General features: G+C 39.0%; 1 protein-coding gene and 1 long non-coding RNA gene across 3 annotated transcripts in view; one reads left to right on the plus strand and one right to left on the minus strand.

The window, feature by feature from the left end:
* EXD2 (exonuclease 3'-5' domain containing 2) overlaps positions 1–21992 on the plus strand; it is a 91725-nt gene that overhangs the window by 11303 nt on the left and 58430 nt on the right. The gene's annotated exons all lie outside the window — the stretch shown is intronic.
* LOC113622910 (uncharacterized) lies at positions 2764–21929 on the minus strand. 2 transcript variants are annotated; one of them, XR_003433719.1, is made up of 6 exons: positions 21739–21929; positions 16539–16757; positions 13088–13279; positions 10576–10775; positions 5096–5331; positions 2764–3121 (listed from the first exon to the last, which is right to left on the minus strand). It is a non-coding gene; the product is annotated as an uncharacterized LOC113622910 (long non-coding RNA). The 2 variants fall into 2 exon arrangements; XR_003433718.1 differs by lacking the exon at positions 21739–21929 and having other exon boundaries at positions 16539–17139.

Here is a 21992-nt window from a genome sequence, read left to right on the forward strand (position 1 = left end):
GCAGGGTTGAGGGAATCCAAAACACAGGAAAAGAATTTGGCCCTAATTAGGAGGAAAGACAGCCCCTCCATTAAAACAGGAGGGAAGGAAAACAGGATGGGTACTGGTGAAAGTAGGATTATATGTTTAGTACTAAGAAGGTGGAGAATGGGATAGTTTCTATTTTTTCAGGAAAGTCAATTGAGCTTCCACTGGACAGAATTTATTTTGCCTTGTTACCAGTTAAATACAGTTTACATAAGTTGTAAAATACCTCCAAAGCAATAAAAAGCTAGAATCAGATAACGTGGAAAGGTCTGCTCTAAAGAATGCATAGTTTTCCATTGGAAACACCAGTTATATTTTTTGCTTCTTCCAAATTTCAGTACACCTCTCATCCCAGAGGTATGTGGAACCTGAGAGTATAAACAGCACCATTTGGGTGGGGCAACAGGAAAATAGTGTCCTCAAGGGAGAGTCAGATTTTAATAAAGGTAAGAAATTGAAGAGAAAGCTTGACAATGCAGGGGCTTTTGCAGGCTGTGGATAATAAGTTCTAGAGGGCACAGTGGAAGAGTTTGGAAGGTAGGGTGAGGCTGAGAGAAAGGTAAGGTTGTAGAGAGTAATATAGGCATAATAATACATTAGCACTTTGGTTCTCAGCGGGGGAGGGAGTTGCCCTCCCACCCTGAGGTTGTCAGATAAAACACCAGAAGCCAGTTAATTTTTTTTTTTTTTTGGCTGCGTTGGATCTTCCTTGCTGCGCGGGCTTTCTCTAGTTGAGGTGGACGGGCTTCTCACTGTGGTGGATTCTCTTGTTGCGGAGCACGGGCTCTAGGCACCCGGGCTTCAGTAGTTGTGGCTCGCAGGCTCTAGAGCGCAGGCTCAGTAGTTGTGGTGCACGGGCTTCGTTGCTCCGCGGCATGTGGGATCTTCCCGGACCAGGCCTCCAACCCATGTCCCCTGCATTGGCAGACAGTTTTTTAACCACTGAGCCATCAGGGAAGCCCGAAGCCAGTTAATTTTTGAATTTCAGATAAATAAAGAATAGGGGATGAAAAATATATGTCCTGTTGTTTTTGTTTTTATTTTGCTTTTTTGTTTTGCTAAATCTAGTAACTCTACCCTAAGGGCACATTTGTCATGTCTGGAGAAGTTTTTTGATTGTCACAACTGTGGGGGGAAGGGTGCTATTGGGATCTGGTGGGTTGAAGCCAGGGATGCTGCCAAATATCTTAAAATGCACAGGACAGCCCCCACAGAAAGCATTTTCCAGCCCAAAATGTCAATAGTGCTCAAGTTGAGAAACCATGATGTATTTGAACAATGATCTATAAATTTTTTATCACAAACTCTCCTTTCAACATTTAACATACACCCATGTTATATGTATATAATGTAATACTGTCCTAATATATTTGTACATTTTTAAATCACAAAAAAGGTTTAAAAATTTAAAAACTAGGGCTTCCCCCTGGTGGCGCAGTGGTTGAGAGTCCGCCTGCCAATGCAGGGCACACGGGTTCATGCCCCGGTCCGGGAAGATCCCACATGCCGTGGAGCGGCTGGGCCCGTGAGCCATGGCCACTGAGCCTGCGCGTCCGGAGCCTGTGCTCCGCAACGGGAGAGGCCGCAACAGTGGGAGGCCTGCGTACCGCAAAAAAAAATTTAAAAACTAAAGGATGAGCTGAAGCTGAAATAAACACACTATTTTAAAATATAAATTTTGTTTATTTTCTATACGAAAAGCGCTTTTTGCTCCCATGAACTTTTTTTTTTTAAGCAAGAGCAATCTGATTGACTGCTTTATTTTTGAAATGGTGGTTTAACACACTATGATGTTATGATTTCTGAAGTTTGCCTCTATGATCTGTTTACTTTATTACTTCGTTTTAATGGAAATGAAACTCACAAAAATACAAAGGATCCAAAGGGAAAAAAGCGGGCTGGGCTTACTCAAACATGAAATTGATTTTTCAGTCCCGATGAATTTTACTGAAATTCATCTAGTTAATTTTTATCTTCTATATCAATCAGTTACACTTGCAAATTAATCAGAAGATGTTATATTTTTAGCAAATATATTTAAAATTCACTGAATCTCTTTTATTCGTAAGATTCTTAAACACAGTAGAAAACTATTTCCAAGGTTTTAGGCATGCAAATATGAACATTTTATAAGTGACATACTTCTATGTTTTTTGGCAAAAAAACACCCCTACCAAAATAGAAAGACTTCTAAATATCATTTTCCAAAATATTCGTTTACAGTAGCTTTCAAAAAGCAGTTGTTTGTCACTCATTACACTATCAACCTTATCTTGAAGGAAAAGAGTTTAAAACATTGTTTTTTAGTATCTATAGAGTTGCATACTACTGACAGCCACCTTATCATTAACATCATCCACATTTGAAAAAGTTAGCAAATTCAAATGCTCATTTTTTTGTAAAAGAAAAGTATATGTTATCCCTCACCACTGTCTTCCCCAGCAGAAAAAAAGAAAAGTGTAAGTTATTTGTAGGTTCTGACAACTATTTTAATACTCTGACAAGAAACACTTAGCGAATCTCTGAGCGAAGCCAAATATCTTTGTCAGCAATCCCCTTTTCACCATAGACCACTGTATTATGAACACTCTGCTACATAAAAGTCTTGGTTCTATAAAAATGAACATACTGATGTCATCGCTTAAGCACAAAAAGTATAATATGGGTGAGGACTATCAATCCATTTGCACTGCGGAGCTCCTATGTCTCCCTGAAGATACCAAAATGACTCATAGCCAGCTGGCATCCAGACCAAATAAGGATGCCAGTGTCCAGCTGTATGTTAAATAGTAGCAAAGCTGAATTTCTTTATTATTGTTTTAGACTTAAAAAGTATAAATAGAAATCTAACATTTTTTGTTAATATCCTAGTATACCATCACGCACACCCAGGATGTGCCTATCCTCCTCCACTGTGGGGACCATTACGTTAGAGGATGGTGTAGCTTGAGACCATTTCCACTTCTTTGCTGAGGTATGTGAGGCCAAGACAGACTGAAGTCAGAGAGACCTGGGTTAGAGCTTCCTAAAATGGCTCCATTGTTCATCAGCTGTGCAGTCTTCTGCAAATTACATAATTTCTGTGCCTCTGTTTCTGTATTTGTAAAATGGAATAATATTGTAAAGTGGAGATAATAATACCTCATGGGACTGATGTGAGGATTAAATAAAATAATGTTAACATAACCATGCCACCTCTCCTAAACACTCACAAATTGAGCCTACTCTCCAAGCCCTTGCCCTCAGCCTTGGCCTACCCATCTGTTTCACAAGGATCATATATAGGCAATGTTATTTACTTCTCATATTCAGTCCAAGGTCCTATCTGCATAGATTGAAACCAAAAGACTAAATTGTAGGGAATTCCCTGGCAGTCCAGTGGTTAGGACTCTGTGCTTTCACTGCCGAGGGCAATGCGGCATGGCCAAAAAAAGAAAAAAAAGACTAAATCGTAAAGTTAACAACCATCAGCAGTCCTTATGTAAAATAATAAGGGAAAATCAGGAGAGAGATTCTTTTTATGTACACACATAAAAAGCTGGAAGAAAATATGCATAGCTATTACTGTGCTCATTTCTGTAAGTGGTCACAAGGCCATAACTGACATTTATAAATGTTGTCTTCCACTATCCATTCATTATTTCCTTTCCCTCACCTAGAACCTCTTTTTCTGGCCTGAGTTCTTTAGCTGCTGGGATGAACCAGACTTTCATTCCTGAAGAATCTAAATGCCCTTCAGGGTCCTGCTTTTTTCTGGTTGCTCTAATTTTCCATTAATCTTTTCTATTAGATGTGGAAGTGCTGAAAGGCTTCCCAGAGAATCTCTTGGGTTCCAGAGAAACTCTTGGGTACCTGTGTAACAGAGACCCAATTCCCCCTTGTAATTAGGATCAATCACCTCACCCAGCTGAGCAATCCTTTTATTTTTTTGGCTGTGCCCCTTTCGGAATCTTAGTTGCCCGACTGAGGATTGAACCTGGGACCCAGCAGTGAAAGCGCTGAGTCCTAACTGCTGGACCGCCAGGGAATTCCCTTGAGTAATCCTTTCCTGGCTGTTGGTTCTGTGACATGAGGAGCCCAAAATGGCTAGGGGGGCATCTAACTTCCCATTCAAAAGAACTGTTATTGTGTTTCATGGTAGAAGCATTACTCTGTTGGGTACTAAGGCCTCCAAACCAACAGAACTCAAAGTTGCAGACATGGGAAGTAAAAATTCTGGAAGGGGATTATTAGGTATAAGAATGAGAAAAGCCATTTCTACTTCCAACCCTTGATTTGTGGATACATGCATTCTGGCTGTAGAAGAAATAGCACTATATATTAAAGAATATATTGAATTTTATAAGATGATCCCAGTCTTTCAAGATGCTATCTCCCACTGGCAAGGGTGCTCAAATCAAGCCATTAGTAGGCTCTTCCAGCACTCCATCAGGCCACATGCTTTTGGTTAATAAGGTATATGGAAAGATCAATGAATTTCATAGACATGAGCCCATTGTCACACTTCTTTTACAGTGAAATATGCTTCCCATTAGAAGCAACCCTGTATGAAACACCATTACAGTAAATAAGGCATTCTGTTCAAGTCTTGGATAGTGATGCTGACAGAAGCACCGTATGAGCAGGGAAGACAAATCCATACCCATAATATATGTCTATTCTGGGAAGGACAATTGCTGTTATATAAGGGGTCCAGTGTAATCAACTTGCTACCAGTCGGCTGACTGCTTCCCCTAGGAGTGTCGTATTGAGGGTCCAGTCAGTATTTATCATAGGTGTGTTAGACTTGCTGAGGAGCTTACTTAGGTCAGACTTATTGAGAGGAAGTTGATGTTGCTGAGTCCACACGACTTGGCCACATTGTACCTGAGCTCATTGAGCAAACACTATTGTGTCTGGAGAAAGAAATGAAGTGATATTCATACTAAGTGTCATCTTGTCCACTTGACTGACAGCCTCCTCTGCAGTGGATGCCCTTTTGTGAGCATTTTTATGAGACACGTATTACATTCTGCTTATCTGAGAGGTCCATTCACACACCTCTTCCCCATACCTTCTTTCTACTTACCTTCCAATGCCGCTGTTCTTTCCAGTTCCCTAAGCGTATTGTGAAGCTGTAAGCAACTGCCCATTAGTCAGGGTAGGTGTGTTCTGGCCATTCTTCAGTTCAGATAAAGTGGACAACCAAGTGTATTTCTTGAAGATCTGCCCACTGGGAGGATTTACTTCACCACTGTCTTTTAAGGAAACTCCTATTGGGGGCTGTAATGCTACAGCTGTGTCTTCTCTTTGGCGCAGAATTATCTGTAAATCAGGCATGATTCGGGTAAATTACATGGGTTGATTTTCAAATGTTAAGCCAACTTTAAACTCCTGAGGTAATTTTTGTCCTCTCCCTTTTTTCTTTTCTTTTTTCTCTTTTTTTCTTGATCAATCTGGCTAGAGGCTTGTGATTCCTATTGATCAATTTTTTAAAATAGCCTTTGTTTTCATGGATTATATGCCCATTTTCTATTTTGTTGATTTCTACTCTTGATTATTTCCTTCTATTTTCCTTGGGCTTAATTTGATCTTGTTTTTCTAATTCCTCCTGGTGGAAACTTAGATTGTTGATTTTTGCTCTTTCTTCCTTTTGTGTGTGTTTTTCTTTTTTTTAAATATTTATTTATTTTGGCTGCACCAGGTCTTAGTTGTGACACATGGGCTTCTTAGTTGCGGCATGCATGCAGGATCTAGTTCCCTGACCAGGGATCGAACCAGGCCCCCTGCATTGGGAGCATGGAGTCTTACCCACTGGACCACCAGGGAAGTCTCTCTTATTTTTGAATGTAAAATATTTAAAACCATAAATTTCCCTCTAAAAACTCCTTTATCTGTATCCCACAAATATCAAATGTTTTATTTTCATTATCTTCTAATTTATCTTGATTTTTTTGACTTGTAGATTATTTAGAAGTGTGTAGATTGATTTCCAAATATTTTGAGTTTTCTTAGAATGTTATTATTTATTTGTAATTTAATTCCATTGTTAGAGAAATACTCTTTAAAATTTCAATGTTTAAAATACGTTTTATGGCTTAACATGCAGTCTTTCCTGGTAAACATATCATTTGCACGTGAAAAGAGTGTATTTTGCAGTTGTTGGGTGTAGCATTCTATAAATATCAATTATGACAAAATAGGTGATAGTGTTGTTCAGTTCGTATATGTCTTTGAAGATTTTCTACCTGGTTGGACTATCAGTTGCCTAGAGAGATATGTTAAAATCTTCAATTAAGACTATGGAATTGTCCATTTCCCTTTTAAAATTTATTTATTTATTTTTGGCTGCATTGGGTCTTTGTTGCTGTGCACGGGCTTTCTCTAGTTGTGGTGAGCGAGAGCTACTCTTCGTTGTGGTGCACGGGCTTCTCACTGCAGTGGCTTCTCTTGTTGCGGAGCACAGGCTCTACGCGCGAGGGCTTCAGTAGTTGTGGCACAAGGGCTCAGTAGTTGTGGCTCGCGGGCTCTAGAGTGCAGACTCAGTAGTTGTGGCACATGGGTTAGTTGCTCTGCGGCATGTGGGATCTTCCCGGACCAGGGGTCAAACCCATATCCACCACGTTGGCAGGTGGATTCTTAACCACTGCGCCACCAGGGAAGTCCCCTCCCTTTTAATTCTGTTAATTTTTGTTTCATATATTTGGAAGCTCTGTTATTAGGCATATACACATTTATAATTGTTATGACTTCCAATATATTGACCTTTTGTTATTACAAAATGCCCCCTTTTATCTCCTGTAGTACTTTTTATCTTAAAATCTGTTTTATCTGATATTAATACAGCCACTCCACTTTCGTACACTTACTGTTTGCATGTCTTTTTCTATCTATTTACTTTCAAACTATCTGTCTTTATATTTTTAAGTGTATATTTTATAGGTAGTAAATAGTGTAGTTTGCCTTTTTATGAAGCAATTCTGCCTGTCAGTTGAAGTGTTTAATACATTAACATTTAATGTAATTATTAACATGTTTGGATTTTGGCCTTCTATTTCATCATTTGTTTTCTATTTGTCTCCTCTGATTTGTTGTGCCTCTTTTTTTCCTTTTTGTCTTCTTTTCAACTATTTAAATATTTTAAAATTTAATTTTAATTTATCTATTGACTTTTTAGCTATACCTCTTTACATTACATTTTTAATAGTTAGTTGTTCTAGGAACTTCCCTGGTGGTCCAGTGGGTAAGACTCCGTGCTCCCAATGTAGGGGGCCCAGGTTCGATCCCTGGTCAGGGAACTAGATTCCACATGCCTTAACTAAAAGATCCCGCATGCCACAACTAAGACCTGGCACAGCCAAATAAATAAATGAATAAAATAAACATATTTTTAAAAAGTTGTTCTAGGTATTTCTTTTTTTTAGAAATTTTTAATTTTTATTTATTTATTTTTTAAATATTTATTTTGTTGTGCCGTGTCTTAGTTGTGGCAGACAGGCTCCTTAGTTGTGCTATGCAAACTCTTAGTTGCAGCATGCATGTGGGATCTGGTTACCTGAGCAGGGATCAAACCCAGGCCCCCTGCCTTGGGAGCGTGGAGACTTAACTCCGCCAGTCTTAACACTGCACCACCAGGGAAGTCCCTGTTCTAGGTATTTCTCTTTACATCCTTAACTTTTTAAAAAAATTAATTAATTAATTAATTTTTATTTATTTTTAGTTTTGACTGTGTTGGGTCTTCATTGCTCTGTGTGGGCTTTCCCTAGCTGCGGCGAGCAGGGACTACGCTTCGTTGCAGTACATGGGCTTCTTATTGTGGTGGCTTCTCTTGTTGCGGAGCACAGGCTCTAGGCACGCGGGCTTCAGTAGTTGTGGCATGCTGGCTCAGTAGTTGTGGCTCACGGACTCAAGAACGCAGGCTCAGTAGTTGTGGTGCACGGGCTTCGTTGCTCCATGGCATGTGGGATCTTCCTGGACCAGGGCTCGAACCCGTGTTCCCTGCATTGGCAGGCAGATTCTTAACCACTGCGCCACCAGGGAAGCTCTACATCCTTAACTTTTCCCAGTCTACTTAGTTAATATTTTACCACTTTACATAGAATGTAGAAGACTTGCAAGTCTACAGATCAATTTTCTATTCCCCATCTTTTATGCTATAGTTATCTTATGTATTACAGCTACAAATGTTATAAACCCAACAAGACAATTTTTGCTTTAAACAGTCATACGATTTTGTTTTTGTTTTTTAATTATGAGTGGGAAAAAAATCTCTTGTCTATTTACCCAGATATATACCATTTCTGATGCCCCTCATTCCTCCTAAAGAGCTGATTTTATGCCAGGTACCATTTCTTTTTAGTCCAAATAACTTCCTTTAGTATTTCTTGTAGTACAGTTTTGCTGGTGATAGATTCTTAAAACTTTTTTTTTAATCTTAAAGTTTTTATTTTGCCTTCATTCTGAAGGATGTTCTCCCTAGGTATAGAATTATGGGTTGTCAGTGTCTTCTTTTAGCACTTAAAAAATGTCAGTCCACTGTCTTCTGTCCTCCATTGCTTCTGGTGAAAATTAGTAGTTTTTTGATTCATCATTCTCTTGTATGTAATGAGTCATTTTTCTCTTGCTGTTTTCAGGACATGCTCTTTTTCTGGTTTTCAGCAGTTTGAATATACTATGCCTACGCATGGTTTTCTTTGAATTTACACAGCTTGGGATTTACTGAAATCTTTGGGCCTGTAAATGTATGTCCATCCACAAATTTGGGAAATTTTTGATCATTTGATCATTGTACCTTCAAATATTGTTTTCTGTCTCTTTTTCTCTCTCTCCTCTCCTTCTGAGACTCCAGTTTAATATACATTAGATTTTTTTAATGTTTTCTGTGACCTCTGAAGCTCTGTTCATTTTCTTTCCAATGATTTTTCATTTCTGTTTTTCATATTGGATCATTCCTATTAACCTGTCTTCAAGTTAAACTGACTCTTTGGTCAACTCTACTCTGTTGTTACTTTTATCCAGTGAATTTTTTTTTAATATAAATTTATTTATTTATTTTTGGCTGTGTTAGGTCTTTGTTGCTGTGCATGGGCTTTCTCTAGTTGCAGTGAGCAGGGGCTACTCTTCTTTGTGGTGCACGGGCTTCTCATTACAGTGGCTTCTCCTGTTCCAGAGCATGGGCTCTAGGTGTGCGGGCTTCAGTAGTTGTGGCACGTGGGCTCAGTAGTTGTGGCTCGCGGGTTCTAGAGCACAGGCTCAGTAGCTGTGGCACACGGGCTTAGTTGCTCCACAGCATTACAGTGAATTTTTTTTCAGATTTTTTTTTTTTAGTTCTGAAATTTCCATTTGGTTCTTTTCTATCATTTCAATTTGTCTTCTGAGATGTCCTATCCTTCTGTACATTATGGACATTTTTCCTTTTTATCATTTAAGATGGCTATAATATCTGGCTTAAAATCTTTGCTAGGGCTTCCCTGGTGGTGCAGTGGTTGAGAGTCCACCTGCCGGTGCAGGGGACACGGGTTCATGCCCCGGTCCAGGAAGATCCCACATGCTGCGGAGAGGCTAGGCCCATGAGCCATGGCCGCTGAGCCTGCGCGTCCGGAGCCTGTGCTCCGCAATGGGAGAGGCCACAACAGTGAGAGGCCTGTGTACCGCAAAAAAAAAAAAAACTTTGCTAATTGCAGCAACTGTATCATGTTGGTATCCCTCTCTGTTGATTGTCTTTTCTCTTGAGAAGAAGATGTAATACATCATCTTATTTCCTCATATGTCAAGTAATTTTGAATTGTTGTGGAGACTAAATTCTATCTAGTCTCTATTAGATGTCTGATAGTTATTTTTTTTTAAAGAGTGTCAGTTTTGTTGTGGTGGTGGTTGTTTGTTTTAACATGCCATTAGGGATGATTCAAACTGCAAACTGTTTTTGGGCTGCAGTACAAATTTCAGTTCAGTTGTTTTATCTTTGGTTGGGCTGCTTGCAGTCTGCCCTGAAAATATGCAATTCAGCGGTTTACCAGAAGTTGAACAGTGTTTAAACACAAATTATGTGGCTCCCTCTGTCTAGTTCACTCCTTTCTTGGATTCTCCTCTCACTGTCCAGCAGCTGTGGGTCCCTCCAACTCTCTCCTCTGGTTTTTCAGAAAGACTATGAATTTTCTATCAGTGTTTTAGCACTCTAAGTAACTCTGGATGAAGCCTGCCTTCAGGTTAAAGACTATTATAAAACATAGAAAATTCATCCCATGCTATTGCTATCTTGTAGGTGTTGACCTCCTGTCAGAATCTATCTGCTTCTTTTTTCACTCCCAGTGCCTTCAGAGAGTTGGCTTGTGGTGTATTTTGTCTAGAGTCCATGTCTAGTCCAGTACAGGAGCTTACTAGGACATACCATAAGTGGAACTCCAGTAACATTTCAGATTACAGAAAACTTGTGAAGGTAGATTAAAGAGTTCCTATACACCCCATACCCAATTTCCTCTATTATTAACATCTTATCTTAGTACAGTATATTTGTCATAATTAATGAACCAATATCATTACATTATTATTAAAATCCATACATCAGATTACCTTTGTGTTCCAGGATCTCATCAGGGGATCCACTTTACATTCAGTTGACATGTCTTCTTATGTTCCTCTTGGTTGTGACAGTTTCTCAGACTTTTCATTGTTTTTGATGACCTTGGCAGTTTCGAAGAGTACTTACTGGTCAAGTATTCTGTAGAACGTCACTCAACTGGGATTTGTTTGATGTTTATCTCATGATTAGACTGGGGTTATGTGTTTTTGGGAGAAAGGCCACAGAGGTAAAGTGCATTTTCATCACATTATATCAAGGGTATTATATGGACTGAATTGTGTCATCCCCTGTCCCCTCTCCCCAAATTCATATGTCGAAGCCCTAAGCCCCAATTTGACTGTTTTTGGAGATAGGGCCTATAGGAGGTAATAAGGTTAAAAGAAGTAATAATGGAGGGGCCCTGATCCAATGGGATTAGTGCCCTTATAAGAAGAGATACCAGAGGGCTCTCTCTCTCCATCATGTGAGGACACAGTGAGAAGGTAGCCATATACAAGTCAGGAAAAGAAGTCTCAGCAGAAACAGAATTGGCTGGCACAGCCTTCAGAACTGTGAGAAAATAGATTTCTGTTCTTTAAACCATCCAGTCCAAGCTGTCTTGTTATGGCAGTCCTAGTTTATTTAGGCAAGTATGTACTGTCAGCATGACTTACTGCCTTGATAACCTGGCTGAGGTAGCGTTTGTCAAGTTTCAACACTGTAAAGTGACTCTTTTTTCCTCCTCGTTCCTTGCTGTACTCTTTGGAAGGAAGTCCATACATTGACTCTTCACTCACAGTCTTTGACCTCTGCTACTTCAAGATCCCAGCATCTCCACTGCAATCAGGGAACCCATCTCAACTATAACTTCTCCCTTCGTGAAACATGTCTACAGAAAACAGTCACCAAATAGTTTACAAGGATACTGGTGCCCATTCACTAATGTATTTCTCAGTGCTTTAGAGAAGGGAGTGTCCTCTGGGATTTCTCAGATGAGAGAGTGAGGGGGTGGCAATTCATACATGATAGATCCACTCCAACATTTCTATCTCCTTAAGCCTTTGGATTCCTTCTAAGTATGCCAGGAAGGTTTTGCATCTCAACTTTATTGAATATAGGCCACTACTAAAATGCAGTTTCAGTCAACCAACTGTTAGAGTCATTTCCAGCTGCATAGATAACACAGTAAATTTAGAATTGTGATGAGTGCCTACATCAACTGTTCAACCGAATCTAATATTACATTCTGTCTTCTTTATTTATTTCCTTCTTGGAAAGGAAGAATCCATTCTTCCACATATTCTCCAAGTTTCTTCAAATATAAATCAGCAAAGTATTGCAACATTAAGTACAAGTCATTTCTTCCCAGTCAGACCGTGAAAATGTTGCGATCTGACCCTGGTTATGGATCTAGAGCAGTGGTCCTCAGCTGGGGATGATTTTTTCCTCTAAGGGTACCTTTGGAAATGTCTGGAAATATTTTTGGTTGTCACAACTCAGGCTGGGGAAGCTGCTACTGGATCTAGTGGATAGAGGTCAAGAGTGCTGCTAAATATCTTACAATGCACAGGACATCTCACAACAAAGAATTATCCACAGCCATTGAGAAACCCTGATCTACAGCTAACAATGAGTGGTTGGAGTGAAACTTGGGGAACATAGACATCCTGCAGATGATATAATTACAGGACTTCTAAGCAAGGGATGAAGGGCTGTTTCTACTGGAGAGATTTGGGCATTCTAGAATCTTAACTTCGTTTGTGTTCCTAATGTCCCCATTCCAAGTTTCAGTGTCATACCCTTCCCAAACAATGCTCCATCTTTCACTAGAGTTTTGGCAAGGCTATGAAATCAACTTCTGTTGTAATTCTGAAACCTGCACAATTAAATTTTATGTTTGATTTAGCCTTCAGGTGCAAAAACTAAGGGGTTCTTTTAGGGCTGCCATAGAAGCTTTTGTCGTGCCTTGAACTGAATGTTTAATGACTTGAACTTTTCATTTCTTTATGTAAGTTCTTCAGTGCGTGCAAATAAAGTCACTCCCAGCCTACAGTTGTTATAGTCACCACTACCATCAGTCAAATATGGCTCCAAAGCATTTGCGTTAGTGGGCACTTCAACACAAATGACTAAAGGTGATAAAATGATGTCATTACGTCTCATTTCCCGTTGATGAGTTGCTCAACATTGAGTTTGAATTTAAGGATATGACCAAATCAACCCGAAATCCTATATCTGAAAGTCTGTTTCTTAGAACCACTCTTAGACTATTTTCTGTATTAGGATTCAATAAAGAAACAGAAACTGCAGCAGTTATCTGAGGAAATTAACACAAAGAGTTATTAGAGCTATCACAGGTGTTGGAGAATTGAAAAGGGAAAGTGAAACAGAGAAAGTAGTAACTGCAAGCAGTAGATGGAGAAATAAAAGGTCAAGGTTGGGGTTATTGGGACCAAGCACTTGAAGGAAGGGTCTTAGAGGTGGAATCCAGACCCTGAGGAGAACATGCTGCCTTGTACTGACCTTATACTGGTACCTCAGTGGCTCAGAGGAGGGACCTGAGTCCCGAGGTCTGTCAGGACTCAGACCGCTGAGGAGGTTGGCTGGCTGGCTGGTACTGGTATCTCTGAGGAATGTGATAAGCCTCCTTCTGGGAATATGGAAAGAAGTCCAAAGCTGGAACCAACCGCTGCTGCTGGCATGAAGAACTGTTGCCTGGGTGACACTGATAGAAATAGGAAGTGAACAGGAAGGAGCAAGTCCTTTCTCCCTTATTTCTGTCTCTGATCTCCCACTATTGGCAGAACCTAACGGAGAGCCAGGCTGGCAAAGGAAATATGTGAATTGCAGAGACCTAGCCCAGCACCAAAAGAGAGAGCAGAGGTCGGAGGGTTTGAAGCTGAGGAACAATTTCTTTACAATCAGCATAGTTAGACAACCATTATTAGATTACATACAAAAAGATGAGGGAGAGGAAGAAGCCTAGAATATTTCACAGGTTTCCAGTATTAGTAACCAAATAAATAGTGGATAAAGAGGTAGAATATATGTGGAGTGGGGAGTAGAGAGGAGGTAGCTTGTAGTGAGTGAAAAAATCTGTTGCGATTGATAAATTTAGTTGGAGAAACCTGGAGTCTAATATAGTATAATTCAAAGTGTAGTCTCTGGATTAGCTAGCATGCAATTTTTAAAAATTGTGGCAAAATACACAAGATAAAATGTATCATTTTAATCATGTTTTAAATTGTGGCAGGTAAATAAATGTATAAAATATCTTAAAATTGACCATTTTAACCATTTTTAAGTATACAGTTCTGTGGCATTAGTTATATTACATTCATATTGCTTTGCGATTGTCATCACTATCTATCTCCAGAACTTTTTCATCATCCTAAACTGAAACTCTGTACCATTAAACCATGACTCCTCATTCCTCCTTCACCCAGCCCCTGGCCACCACCATGAATCTGACTGTTCTAGCTACTTCGTATAAGTGAAATCATACATTATTTGTCCTTTTGTGTTAGGATTATTCACTTAGCATGATGTATTCAAGGTTCATCCATGTTGAAGCATGTATTATAATTTAATTCCTTTCTAAGGCTGAATGATATTCCATTTTTGGTACATACCACCATTATGTGCAATCTGTTTTTATCAATCCTCAACAAGATAAAAGCTTGTGCCAAAGTATAAACTACCTATGTCAGCAAGCACAATGTTAAGTTCCCTTCACATTTTTGTTGGAAGATTTTTCAGTGAAGGAAGCAGAATGCTGATTTACATTCCATAGCAAGGTCATTTGCTCATTTCAGCCCAGTATTTTGAGTAGCATTGGTATAATAAGTATTTAGAGACACAGCTTTGGACTGGAGATTTGGGAATCATCATCTGTAAAAGAAAAAAGTCCAAACTAGGACCAAGACGCAATTTTTGCGTAATGTAATTTACAGCCTCTTTCCAGGAAGAAATTAGAATTACTGATTAAATGCTCACAACTAATGGGATTATAACTTCTGAGAAACCAGTTATGCACCCACTCACCCTTCAGTTAAGAGTATAGTGAGTTTTACCAAATATACTTTTCTTTTTTGTATCTACTCTAAAATGATTTTCTAACCAATCTCTTCCTCTCAGATATCCCTACCAAAAGTAAATCTTTGAATTTAACTTCTTAAAGGATAATAGTTTTAAAAAAATCATGATAGGTGCAGATATGAAATGAATGTGTCAAAGATTTAATTTAACTCATTAATTAATGAGGGAATGGGAAAAGATGTTGCAGTCAGTTCAAAGGAACATCCAAAGACCAGACAAGTATCTAAGCCCATGGGAAATGTTGAAACCAATTTTCTTAATAGATGCAAAGCTTGCTTATTGGAGGGTGTCGGGGGCAGGGATGTCAATAGAAGCTTCACCTAACAGAATTTATTTGCAAATATAAAGACAATAATTATTTGCATTACTATTAGTTTTTTTTTTTTTTTACAAATTAGCTTATATCTCTTCAGTTTTGTAAAACAGTTCAAAGTCAGTAAAAGGCATAAATCCCATAGAATCTGATAAGTGGCAAGAGTATATTTAAAACAATGCATAGTTTCCAATTTCCCAGTAATCTTTTGGTTCATTTAAAAGTATTTCACACTTTCTCCCATATCCTACTACAGAGCTTCTTCCTTATTGCAAGATGATAATGAAATTTTGATACATGCTCATATCAAAATTATCTGAAAATTTTTCTTCAACACTTGGTTTCTAATATTGGTTGCTGATGTGAGAGAGTAATGCAGGAGTCTCGAAAGAAGTGATTTTCACTGAATTCTCATATTACTAGCATGGCACCCCTATCCTTAACTAGATAAGAGGTAGAGGGTAACCTCTACCCTCTCCAGGAAATCAATCCTAAACCTTCTGCAGGGGCCCGTAGGGGAGTGACTTGGGAGCTAGGGAGGAGCTGGTGGTCTGCTTCCGAAGTAGACTTTTAACCAATTATTGTGCTTTTAGTCCCAACTTTTACCTGCTTCTTGAGGTACCTGGTGCTGCCAATTCTAGAGTCTTTTGGTGGTTCTCTGGGACAAAGCAGGCTTGCTCTTAGCCTGTCCTTTGACAGATGATGAGTCTGCTAAGTCAGTTCCCACCATCCTTCTGCTTTCCAGCTTCCAAAATGTTAGTGATTTTATGTCCTGTTCCGTGAGAGACTGACTATACAAATGGACAAATAGCCATACCACGTATGACAATAGAACACTGACCCCTAATCTCCACGGCAGGCAACCAGCCTCTGGGGCAGTCAGCCCAGAAGTGTCAGTGAGTCAGCTTCCTTATATCTTGCCCCCACTTCCAACACAGGACCAAACAGAGAAAGCCAAAACAATCACAGAAGAAGCCTGGCTTCCATTTAGCGTATCCCTAGCTTCCCCATGACAATGAACTCCATTCAGAGAATATCTAAAGCCTTCCCTTGTTTTCACTATAAAGATTTCCCATTTCTCTGCCTGCCTTTGAGTCTTTGCCAAACAGAAGTGATGGCTGACTCCCTGCCACAGCAAGTTCTGAGTAAATAGCTTCTGTTTTTTCTCATTTGGGTGGCCTTCATCTTTTTCTATATCTTTTTACCTTGAAGCTTTGTGTTTTCCCATTTTTTAAGAGGAATTTCAGGAGGAAGTGGACTTATATGTGGCTCAGTCCGTCACCTTTAACTGGAGTTCTCTTTCTGTGCTCTTTTCTCTGTGATCTAGAGGCCAGAGTCTACACTTTTCCCCCAGCTCCAGAAAACCCAAAATAACCTTTGTCTTTTCCTCTTGCAAACCTGGATGCAAAATTCAACACCTATTCAAATTCCTCCAAAGAATCTACTGGAACAAAAGCACTAGAGAACAATATAGACTTAAGGGAAACCTACCTAGGAGGGAGAGAAGATGAAGTTGCATAACACGCACCCCCCCATGACCCCGCATAAAGAACTTAAACTCACATCCCAGAACACTTTAAACACTCTTTCTCTCCCAAAGTGTCTCCTCCGAGGTATCTTTCTCCCAGGAAGATTCAGCCTTTCAGTCTTTCAACCCCTATTGTTAGATGAACTTGTCTCACTGGGGGATGTATGTGTCTCACCCTCACTCTAAGGAGGCTTCATGAATTTCTTCTAAATGAATTCAGGCATCTTTCCCAAGAGGTAGTCTCATTCCAGCTCCTTAAGAGAAAAAAAAAGTTCTGATTCTCTAAACCACCAAAAAAGGATACCTTTTCTCACTTGCTGACAAATAGTCTTTTTGTGGTTCCAACTAGCTTGTAAGCTTCTTGAGTGCATAGCTACATATTTTTATAATCTGTATAGTACCTAATAATATTACAAAAGTTTATAGATGTGACCAGCAGGCAGAAAGGAGCAATAGAATTTCAATGGAAGGAAATAGGATATTCAGAAAGAGCCTATTTAGTGGTTCCTCAAAGTTTTGACCTTTATCTTCAAGACACTGAACAAATCCAGTAAAGGGTATCCACTTTTTTTTTTTTTTTTTCCGGTACACGGGCCTCTCACTGTTGTGGCCTCTCCAGTTGCGGAGCACAGGCTCCGGACGCGCAGGCTCAGTGGCCATGGCTCACAGGCCTAGCCGCTCCGTGGCATGTGGGATCTTCCCGGACCGCGGCACGAACCCGTTGTCCCCTGCATCGGCAGGCAGATAGATTCTCAACCACTGCGCCACCAGGGAAGCCCAGGGTATCCACCTTTATTGTACATCTACTGGGCACTGTATTCAGCAGGTTTAAGTTAACCTGGGTGGCATGCATTCATTATTAGTATCTTTCATGTCCTGTATCACTTAGGGATTGGGTTCTATTGCTAGTAACAAAGACTTGACTGCATGGCTTAAAAAAATTAATTTATTTTCTCATGTAAAAGAAGTCCAGAGGTAGGCAGTTCAGGGTTAGTACAGACTATAGAGGGAATCAGGGGTCCAGGCTTCTTCCTCCTTTCCACTCCACCTTTCTAGGTACCTGGCTTCCATCTTCAAGGTGCCACTGCAGTGGCAGAGGGCTGTGGAGTGCCAGCCATCAGGTCCTAGTCTCAGCAAGAAAGAAGTAGAAGGGTAATGACAAAAAGGCAAAAAAAAAAAAAAAAAAAACCCACCAAAAAATGCCCCCTTTTTAGTAACTTTACCCAAAGTCCAATGCAAAAACTTGTTTATACCTCATTGGCCAGAACGTAGTCACATGGCCACCATAATTATTCACAATGGAGACAGAAAAATGCATTTGTTAGTGCATTTAATACCCTGACTTCTGTTACTAAGTAGAGAGGAGAATGGATATTGGGTAGGCCACTAGCACTTCTGCCACAGTTCCTCTTAAACTTTCTGTACGTGATGTCCTAATGCTTGGCATTAAGTTGTCCTTGGAATCAATAAATAAATGAATAAACCATTTTTAGATAAATCAAGCAGTTCACAGCATGATCTCTCTCTTTTTTTTTTTTTTTTTTTTTGTAGTTAATTGACTTTATTACTAGAGCAGATTTAGGTTCAGAGAAAATTCTAACATAAAGCACGAGTTCCCATATGCCTTCCCCCCAACTCCCCCCGCCTTGTCACACAGGCACAGTTTCTATTAACATCTTCCACTGGTGTGGTATGTTTGTTACAATTGATGAACCAATATTGATACATTATTACTAACTAAAGTCCATAGTTTAGGATTTTCTCCTTGTGCTGCACAGTTCTATGGGTTTTAATACATGCATAATGTCATGTATCCACCATGACAGTATCATACAGAATAGATTCACTGGCCTAAAATCCCTCTGTGCTCCACCTATACACCCCTCTCTTCCTCCCCAGGAACCTCTGGCAACCACTGATCTTTTTACTGTCATCATAGTTTTGCCTTTTCCAGAATATCATGTAGTTGGAATCACACAGTATGTACCCTTCTCAGACTGGCTTCTTTCACTTAGCAATATGCATTTAAGGTTCCTCCACGTCTTCTTATGGGTTGATAGCTAATTTCTTTTTATCACTGAATAATATCCCATTGTATGAATGTAATACAGTTTTGTTATCTATTCACCTATTGAAGAACGTCTTGGTTGCTTTCAATTTATGACTAAAGCTGCTATAAACATTTGTGTGCAAGTTTTTGTGTGGATTAAGTTTTCAACTCATTTGTGTAAATACCTAGGAGCATGATTGCTGGATTGTATGGCAAAACTATGTTTAACTTTGTTAAGGAACTGACAAAGTATCTTCAGAAGTGGCTGTACCATTTTGCATTCCAGCCAGCAATGAATGAGAGTTTCCGTTGCTCCATATCCTTGTCAGCACTTGGCATTGTAGTGTTTGGATTTTAGCCATTCTAACAGAATTTACAGAATCAATGAAATACTGGTATCCCATTATTGTTTTAGTTTACAATTCCCTAATAACATATAATGTTGAACATCTTTTCACATGCTTATTTTGGATATCATATAACTTCTTTGAAATGTCTATTCAGATCTTTTGCTCACTTTTTAATTGGGTTGTTGAGTTTCAAAAGTTCTCTCTGTATTCTGTATAACAGTCCTTTATTAGATATGTGTTTTGCAGATATTTCCTCCAAGTCTGTGTTTTGTCTTTTCATTCTCTTGTCTAATAAATTGTTGGCATAAAGTCATTCATTACATTTTCTAATTTCTTATATCTCTGCTGTATTTTGTTATGTTCCCCCTTCTAATCCTAGTATTATTTATTTGTTGTTATTTCTCTTCTATCTGGATCAATCTCACAGAACTTTTTTCATTAGTGTTTTCAAAGATCTAACCTTAGTTTTGTTGGCCATATGAATAACATCTTTTTCTATTTTATTAATTTATTCTCTGATTTTTGTTATCTTCTTCCTTCTAGTATTTTGGATGTATTCTTTTGTTTTTTCTAATGTATTACCTGATCACTTATGTAATTTTTAGTCTTTCTTATTTTCTAGTGTAAAAAGCATATAACGTTATCAATTTACATGAATCCTATAAATTTTCATATATGTATAGTATTTATTATTACTTCTCAAATCTAATATTATAAATTTCCATTGGGATTTCTTTTCTGAGCTTTAAATTACTAAGATTTTTTTAAAAAAATTCTCCAGGGGCTTCCCTGGTGGCGCAGTGGTTGAGAGTCCGCCTGCCGATGCAGGGGACACGGGTTTGTGCCCCGGTCCAGGAAGATCCCACATGCCGTGGAGCGGCTGGGCCTGTGAGCCATGGCCGCTAAGCCTGCACATCTGGAGCCTGTGCTCCGCAACAGGAGAGGCCACAACAGTGGGAGGCCCGTGTACTGCAAAAAAAAACCCCAATTCTCTAAATATATGGAGTTTTAAAAACAATCATTTTATTATTGATTTCCAACTTAATTGTAATGTGGTCAGAAAATGAGATCCGTATGATAGCATTTTTTTTTCAGTATGTAGAAAGTTGCTCAATGGCCTAAATTAAAATTAATTTTCTTAAATCTTTGTTTTTAAAGTATGTGTGTGCTTAAAATACTGGGTGTAGAGTTTATACATGTTCCTTAGTAAATGTTAATTAATAGTGTTGGAGACAATCCTGCAATCACTGGTGAGTCTTGGATGTCTTTTCATATTTAAGAGTGCTATAGGCTGAATGTTTTGTGTCCCTTCAAAATTCATATGTTGAAAACTAACTCCCAACATAATGGTATCAGGAGGCAGAGGCCTTTGAGAAGTGATTAGGTCATGAGGGTGGAGCCCTCATGATTGGGATTAGTGCCTTATAAAAGGGGCCCAAGAGGACTTCCCAGTGATTAAGACTGCATCCTTCCAACGCAGGGGATGCAGGTTCAATCCCTGGTTGGGGAACTCAGATCCGACATGCTGTGTGGTGTGTAAAAAAATAAAAAAGAAAGCCCAAGAGAGCTCCCTACCCTTGGTTAAGTGAGGACACAGTGAAAAGACAGCTGTCTATAAACCAGGAAGTAGGCACTCACCAGACAATAAATCTGTCAGCACGTAGATCATGGACTGTGAGAAATAAATTTCTGTTGTTTATAAGCTACCCAGTCAATGGTATTTTGTTATTACAGTCCAAAGGGACTAAGACAGAGTGAAGTACTAAAAAGTTGACTGGAAATTATTTATGCATAGATGGGGCTTGTTGACTGGGCCTTAAATGTAGGGTGATTGCTTATGGATGTAGACAGTTTATTATGGGATCCCTCAAATGATGTGTCCTTCCATTCTAATCTAATTTCTATCCTCTAAAATTATACTGATATTTGTTTGACTGCTATTATCGCCTCTCCTGTTCTCTTTCTTCTTTGGGCTTATAAACTTTTCACTCCTTTATTTTCATTAAAAAAAAAAAAAAAAAAGAAGTCCCCCCAAAAAAACCATCACTTTTTATTGATGTATGTATGCATTCAGAAAACCAACATAAATATGCAACCTGAACACACATGTAAACCAGCACTCAGATTAAGAAACAGAACATTATTAGCACTTCAAGAACCTCCCCATGTTCTCTTCCAGAGTCACTACTCCACTAAGAGTAATCACTACACTTGTTACCCAACCATACTTGGGTCCGCTCACCTGCGCATAGTAAAGCCAATCTACTGACACTGGATTGTGGTGTAGGAAAGTGCAGCATTTATTGCAAGACACCAAGCAAGGGTCCAGGCAGCTAGGGCTCAAAAGATCTGAACTTCCTGATGGCTTTCAGGGAAAGGTTTTTAAAGACAGGGTGTGGGAAAGGGGTTGTGGGTGTGAGTGATCAGCTCGTGGACATTCTTCAGATGGGTTGGTGATGAGGTACTGATAATACTACTGTCTCATGAGGTTATGAATATTAAATGAGACAAAATATGTAAAACATTTTGCAGAGTTCCTAGCACACTGTGATCACAGTCATCAAATGGCAGCTATTATTATCCCTTATATTGTTTATGCACGTCTCATTTCTCCTATTTTACACATTCTGTGACAAAGCAACAGCACATAGCACACATTAGCTGCCTCACAAATAACAGTTGCTGATAGACTGGGTGAATGAAAGTTTTTAAATATAAATGGAAGGTATTGTGGTTATTGTTATAAAAGATGTTATAAATTATTATAATGGCTATAGTATAAAATGTGCTGCTAATGAGGAATACATTATTTAAACAAGTGTCTCTTCTATTTACCTTCATCATTTAACAGTTAAGAATATCTATGCAGTGGAGAAACACTACTGGAGCTAATTAGTAAGGACAGTTAGATGTCCCAGATTGCATTTGTAAGGGTTCCAGAGGCTTCTTTCTTTAAAACCAAAACAAACAAAAATATCACCTGGAAACAAAAACAAAAACACCACTTATCTGAAAAGATGTTAAGGTTTTCCAATTTTAACAAATCTTTTGTTCAGCAGTGGAGAAACTCGGGAGGCACCACCTGCCCC

This window comes from Aethalodelphis obliquidens, unplaced genomic scaffold (genome assembly GCF_003676395.1).
Source record: "Aethalodelphis obliquidens isolate GAN/ISIS:26980383/991018 unplaced genomic scaffold, ASM367639v1 scaffold10, whole genome shotgun sequence".
Classification (NCBI taxonomy): domain Eukaryota; kingdom Metazoa; phylum Chordata; class Mammalia; order Artiodactyla; family Delphinidae; genus Aethalodelphis; species Aethalodelphis obliquidens.